Source organism: Microtus oregoni, unplaced genomic scaffold (assembly GCF_018167655.1).
Source record: "Microtus oregoni isolate MIOR12 unplaced genomic scaffold, Mior012 000044F_ref0000062, whole genome shotgun sequence".
NCBI classification, from domain to species: domain Eukaryota; kingdom Metazoa; phylum Chordata; class Mammalia; order Rodentia; family Cricetidae; genus Microtus; species Microtus oregoni.
Genome location: NW_024543218.1, coordinates 6800054 through 6806666, shown reverse-complemented (window position 1 = coordinate 6806666; position 6613 = coordinate 6800054).

Below are 6613 nucleotides of genomic sequence, written 5' to 3'. Positions count from 1 at the left end.
GGCTCCAGACTACCATGAAGAAGACAAGCACTGGAGCTGACAAACAGGTGCCCTGTGTTGAAAAGGAAGAGAGCTGTCAGCATAGGAGAGAGCATGGGAAGGGGCAGGTCACATGTGCTGCTCTGAGTGTAACTGTTCCGTTAGGATAGCCCAAGCAAGGAGAATGGCTGATGGCAAGACTGTCACTTGTATTGCTGTTCCTGCTGGGGGATGTGGTGGGCATGTCTGTCCTTGTCAGTGTGAGCACTCACATCCCAGGGTGGGGAGGCTAGGGGCCCTGCCCTATGTACTGCGTCAGTGTGAGCACTCACATCCCAGGGTGGAGAGGCTAGGGGCCCTGCCCTATGTACTGCGTCAGTGTGAGCACTCACATCCCAGGGTGGAGAGGCTAGGGGCCCTGTCCTATGTACTGCGTCAGTGTGAGCACTCACATCCCAGGGTGGAGAGGCTAGGGCCCTGCCCTATGTACTGTGTCAGTGTGAGCACTCACAAACTAGCATGGAGAGGCTAGGGCCCTGCCCTATGTACTGTGTCAGTGTGAGCACTCACAAACTAGCATGGAGAGGCTAGGGCCCTGCCCTATGTACTGTGTCAGTGTGAGCACTCACAAACTAGCATGGAGAGGCTAGGGCCCTGCCCTATGTACTGCGTCAGTGTGAACACTCACATCCCAGGGTGGAGAGGCTAGGGCCCTGCCCTATGTACTGTGTCAGTGTGAGCACTCACAAACTAGCATGGAGAGGCTAGGGGCCCTGCCCTATGTACTGCGTCAGTGTGAGCACTCACATCCCAGGGTGGAGAGGCTAGGCGCCATTGTCATGTTTCTCTCTTTCATGCTGCACTTTACTTTTTGTCAAAAAATTTATTTTTCATTTCTTATTGTATGTGTTCCGATGGTTTTATCCACATGTATGTATGTCTATGTACCATATGTATGTCTGGTGCCCATGGGAGCCAGACGGGGACATCGGATCACCTGGAACTGGAGTGACCTACAATTGTGAGCTGCCATGTGGATGCTAAAAAAAAATCAAATCCAGGGCCTCTGCAAGAACAGCCAGTGCTCTTAACTGCTGAGCCATCTCTTAGCTCTCCTCCTCTTTGGCTCTTTCCTGAATCTAGATAGAGCTCACCCATTAACTAGGCTGCCAGGCCAGCAAATCTCCAGGATCCTCCACGCTCTCCAGAGCTGGGTCCCCAGACCCAGCTTTTTATGTACGTGTGTTCGGGGCAACTGGTCTTAGGTCTCCACACTCAAGCAGTTTTACCCGGTGAAGCATCTCTATAGCCCCCTCAACTTGTACCTTTTAAAATCTGTGTTCACATCCACGTGTGGTTATGGATGTGAGTGAGTATGTTGGTCCTCACCGTCTGCCTTGTTTCCAAGCAGGATAGCTTGTCGTTACTGCTGACTATGTAGAGCTAGCTGCCCTGCAAGCTACCAGGGAATCTCTGGTCTCTGCCTCCACCTTGTCAGAATGCTGGGATTACGGATGCTTCCACCCCATCCAGCTGTGCATGGGTTCTGAGGATCACAACACCTGTTACCATGTTTACAGAGCAAGTGCGTTACCCACTGAGCCATCCCCCCAGCCCTCCACTTGTAATTTTAAGGAATAAGTACAAATACTTCCAGTGCTTTCATGTGTTGCCTGTTATGAAACAAACCCAACAAATATAAGATCACCACGGTTTTCAAGCAAAGAGGGAGGTTCAGTGTCTGGGAGAAAAGGCTTTCTAACACATCCCTTTAAAGTCTTGAATGTTACAACTATCCATAAGTTCTCTAAACGCATTAATACTTTGAAAAGTAGGTGTTGTAAATGCAGAAACAAGCTACAATAGTTAAGTCAATTGTTTTGGAAATACTGATATTATAAGATGAACTATCAACATCTGTAATTGGACCAAACACAGTGTTCAGGAGAGCAGAAGTGTTAGCATTATCTTTAAAGCAATTCCAGAAGAAAATAACTCTCAGCACATGGCTGATCTTTATAGTCAAAAGCACACAGGAGAGCAGTCTAACAGTGCCTCGGTCTTGGCCCTCTATCTTCTTCCCTCTGGGCTCTTCCACGCTATTTTAACCGCTAATCCCTTTTGAGAGTGAACAGGACCACAGCGGCCTGGGGATTGGGGGATGCTGTTACATTTTATTTTGGTTTGGTTTGGTTAATTTCACCTCCTCCTTCATATATGAAAATCTAACTAGGCACAAATGTGCCGAGCTGGAATTGGTTCCACAATTCCATTAGTTCCTGTAGGAACAGTGGCCACCAACCAGACTGATTCAAATGTTGCCAAGCAGTGGGAGGCATCACCATAGAGCAGGAGTCCGGGGTAACACTGAGTTGGCATGCATTCAGGTTCTAAGTTACTTAAAGGGCATTTTTATTCATACTGACTTCATGCATCAAGTAATGAAGCTAAATATTCCCCTACCACTACAAACTATTTTGAACAGCTTGTTCTTTGATGGCATCTTAAGGTTAGCAGGTATTGTTTGAGCCACCTTCAGATTGTTATTGGAGATACCCAGTCCTGCCAGTATTTCAGAAGCCTCCAAAATGAACAGACTCTCAAACTCGGAGAGTTAGAAACCCACATAAAGAGGGTGAGGCTTTATTTCCCGCTTTCAGCCCAAGACATAGTTGTAGCTATTTCCGACTCTAGGCTTCAGAAAAAAAAAAAAAAAAAAAAAAAAAAAACAGGACATGTTTTATTTTTAAATTCATGATTGTTCTTCCTCACCGCCATCCAGTTAAGTCTCCAATACTGTCAGTGTCTGGCATATTTCCCATCAGCACTTTTTTTTGGCCACAGGTGGGTGGCAAAATGTTTGGTTTTGCTTTCTGGTTGGTGTTGGAGAAAATCCCAGAACATGGCTAAAGTCGAGTTGAAGAAAGAACTGGGTCTGTTACTATAACCTTTATTGTTTTAGAGATTGGAGGGATGGGGGAGGGGTTTCTTCGTGTCCACTTCCCCATAGCATAGGCAAGAAGAGGAAAAAGAAGTTCACTGAGACAGGAAATGAAATTGCAGCTGTACTGGGCAGTAGCTGAGAACCTTCAGCCACAGAATCAGCTGTTCACTCCAGCCTCAAGTCAAATACCAGGAAACTGAGAAAGGATAGTTTTGGTTGCTGCATCATCCTCATTCTGACTGTGTTTTGTGATGACCCCATCTCAATAGGAACATGATCTACGATCAAAAAAAATGACTTTGCCCATATAATAGCCAGCCTTTCTAGTCTATTTCATTAATTCAGATTCACATTTTAAAAAAATAAAGCCCAGGGTGGGCCTGGAGAGAAAGCTCAATGGTTACATGTTGTTTCAGAGGATCTCGGTTCAATTCCCACTGCCTACCTAGTGACCCACAACCATAACTCCTACCCCAGAAAATCTGAACCCCTCTTCTGGTCCCCACAGGCACTTAATATAGGTTGTATTCATATATACACTCAGACATAGATATATATACCCATAAAATAAAAATAAACCTTACAAAAACAAAAGGTCCAGGGAATAGAGTACCCTTTAACCACAAAGCTCACACAGTCTAGAATTCCCTCTTTCTGTTCTTTGCCCTTAATTCCCGTAAGTGGCTTACTCCTTGGATGCACATTCTGATTACAGTGGCCTGGATTCAAACTCTAGCAGGACAACAAAGGATGTGCTGCTTTCCAGAGCTTTCCAGGAAAGACTCTGTCCACCATGGCCAACTGCATCCCAGAGGACACAGCTGTGCACACGGCTCTATGCCTTGATAGCATGAGCCTAAGTCCTGTGTCAATTCAGTGTAACCCACAGAGACCAAGATTGTGCAAGGAGACTTGTGAAAGAAAAATGAAAAAGCAAAAGTGGAACCTAGGCAAGAAACAGGAAGAGGAATTTGCTGACACAGAATTTTTTTTAACGTTTTCAATTTTAAAAATAATCTTAAAGTGTCAGGAGATGGTAGCGCACACCTTTAATCCCTGCACTCAAGGAGGCAGAGGCAGGAGGATCTCTGTAAGTTTGAGACCATCCTGATCTACAGAGCTGAGTTCCAGGACAGCCAGGGCTACACAGAGAGACACTGTCTTGAAAAAACAAAACAACAACAAAAACAATTTAAAGTAACTGAATAAGTGATAGAACTTGAAGTGGTGAATGGCAGCAGCTGCTCGGGGAACTGAAAATGGCAAATGAGCCCTTGTCTTCTGAAGTCTGAGCTGCAAGAAACGCAGAGAAGTACCAAAACAGTGTGATGCCAAACAAGAAAAAAAAAAGACAAAATCATTATTACATCCAAACTCAAAAATGTCTCCAAAGGATGTGAGCTCCACACCATTAAAGAGTCCTTGAGTTAGACAGAAACAGCTCTATTTTAATTTCTTTTCCTTTCTTTTCTTCATTCCTACCCTCCGTACTTACTTGAAAAACAGACAGAGGGCAATGTTTAAGTGTGTGTGTTTCTCGCACGTGTCAATGACAGACTACCCTGTCCAGGGCTAGAAGCAGAAGGAACTCCAGGCAGATAACATGGAGATCCCTAAGCAGGGACTCTGATGGAGGGCAGCATCTGGAAGGTGAATACCAGAAGCTCGTGATGCAGCAGCAGGAAGAAGAATGAACCCTGCCAACACCGAATCCTTGGGTATTCGGGCTACTGGCATCTTTTGGAAACTTAATTTTCCCTTACAGCCAGGATTTAAAGAAAAACTTGGAGAGTTATGAATTGTATGTGCCTCCTAGGCCTAAAGGGATAATCAATCTTTTAACCACAAGTCAAGTGCCTCTCAAGTTTAATACTAATAAAGGCAATTTCTTCCATCCTTCATATCCTGGTAATTTAATCTTTCTTTTCTGGAACTTTGGCTGCCTTCAGCAAAGAAAAGGGCTTACATAACTGAAATATATTTGCCTCAAATAACAATAAAATTCACAATTTTTTCATCTACCTAATAAAGATAAAATGTCACTGGTTGGAGGCTATGTTTGTGAATACAATATGGCTGTCACTAATGTCAGTTGATGATGAAGCCAAACCTAGTCTAGAACCCAGATGGCCTGCTCCATTGATCCCAGTTGTCTATTTCTGGTGGTCTACAATGTACCACTTAGAATCCAGTTAATCAGAGTTCCCATTCTAGCAAGTCATCCTCTTTGGGGCCAACAGCTATGTAGAAAAGATGAGAGAAAGATAATAAAGACCTCCTGGACAAAACAGATGGGGGTCTCTGAAAAGAACAGAAAGTTTCGTTTCATTTTGTTTTGTGTTTTATTTTCATTCATTTGTTTTTTAAGGCAAAAATCTCACCATGTAGCCCAGACTGACTTGAAGCTCATAATCCTCTTGGCCTTAAACCCTGAGAGTTGGGATTTTAGGCCTGCACCACCGTGAAAACAAAAGTTTAACTTTGCTCCAGCAAGGATAAACTAGGAGAGGTATGAATTGTGTGTCCTTCCTAGACCTAAAAGAAAATCAATCTTAAACCCTGCCGACATAAAGTACCAACTCTATACAGAAAATGGAACTGGCTCATTCCAAGTCCAATATGAGCAGCCATGACCTGGGGACCATGATCAGTGTTCCACCACAGCAGAGGTTACAGGGGGAAAAGCCATGGATCAATGTGTTTACAAGATGCAGCTGTGGGGTCATCTGGTAGGCAGGCTACAGAACGTCTGGGAAATCCCCGAGGGACGTCAGTGTGAACTTTGCACATCCGTGGCTTTAGGGCTGCTGAGTCTAAGTGTGTCAAACTCGCTGGGATATTTCAGGACTTTGAAAGTTACCAGTGGTGGGTAAGATAAAGAAGGGAACAGTGAATGGCTGCTGAAATGGGCTACATAGCCCAAAATAATTCTGGTTCTTAATGTACACAATGAAAATGTTCTAGCCAGCTGAAGTCAAGTGGTCCTCAAGATCATTCACTCGTGATTTAGACCAGAACTAAGGCTCACAAAGCACAAAATGAGCGAGTCAAGTATCTATTGTGTTTCTTATGTGGTCATTCATTGCTGTTATTTACTATTGTGAGCTGTCTTCACAAGCACAACAGAGTCTCTTAGCCAAATACAATAAGCCTTGGAATCTCATGTGTTCCTTGCCTATGATTAAGCAGCCTGGTACACATAACATGAAATGCCCAGAAGAAAACAATGTAGCCGTCAGAATGACTGGTGCCCCTCACTACTGTTATCTCACAGAAACTATTTGGTATTCCGCTGGCAACTGATAAAGCTGCATTGTATGTGTAGATCCGGGTTGGTGTGTCAAGAATCAGGTCTCTGTGTCAACAAGGCCCAAAGCTAGATGCTACACCGTGGCAAATCATCAGAAAAAAAAGCACTGATACCTCCCAAACTCTGCCCTCTAAAATCCCGAGTCCTCCCAATCTGTCTCCCACCCAGCCACCAATCATGAGGCCTCTTGGAGACACAGTTGAATATCTTCTTCCCTGCACACATCCCATTCTCTCACCTATGAGAAAACTCAAGGCTGCAAAAATCAGTGAATTTTTTTAAGTTCTTTCCTGACCTAAGAATATTTATCAGATGAACTCCTTGAACAATATAAGATTGGGGAGTAGATTTACTAACAAGCACAGGACACATTGATGGCG